Source organism: Cucumis melo, unplaced genomic scaffold, assembly GCF_025177605.1.
Source record: "Cucumis melo cultivar AY unplaced genomic scaffold, USDA_Cmelo_AY_1.0 utg001531l, whole genome shotgun sequence".
NCBI lineage: Eukaryota > Viridiplantae > Streptophyta > Magnoliopsida > Cucurbitales > Cucurbitaceae > Cucumis > Cucumis melo.
The window spans coordinates 18,656-19,103 of record NW_026124637.1 but is presented as its reverse complement, the minus strand read 5'-3'; the positions used below and the strand labels follow the sequence as shown (position 1 = coordinate 19,103).

General features: G+C 33.3%; 1 non-coding gene across 1 annotated transcript; it reads right to left on the bottom strand.

Moving 5' to 3' along the window:
* TRNAC-GCA (transfer RNA cysteine (anticodon GCA)) lies at positions 1-72 on the bottom strand. The gene has a single exon. It is a non-coding gene; the product is annotated as a tRNA-Cys (tRNA).
* Between the last annotated feature and the right edge of the window lie 376 nt (positions 73-448).

Below are 448 nucleotides of genomic sequence, written 5' to 3'. Positions count from 1 at the left end.
AGGCGACACCCGGATTTGAACTGGGGAAAAAGGGATTTGCAGTCCCCCGCCTTACCGCTCGGCCATGCCGCCAAAACGATACAAAATATTGGATTGGCTCTATCTCTTAGATAGATAGTATCTTACAACACACAATATCTAAAACGAAAAACCGCAAAACTTTGCTTTTTCTATTGAAAAAAAAATGTGGATTTTCATTCACAAAAGCAAAAAATCAGGACAAATGGGAACCGTTAACTTTAACTATTGACTGTGAATTCATAAATGATTCTTGGATTGAAATTGCAAATTCGGTTTCCCTAATGATATAAGAAAACAATCCAAAAATGGATACCTTACCTAAATAAATAAAAATTGATAGATAACTAATCATTACTAATCCATCCGTATTGATTCGTTTCCATAACCATAAAAAAATCCTTATTAATGACAATTTTAATAGCGATTA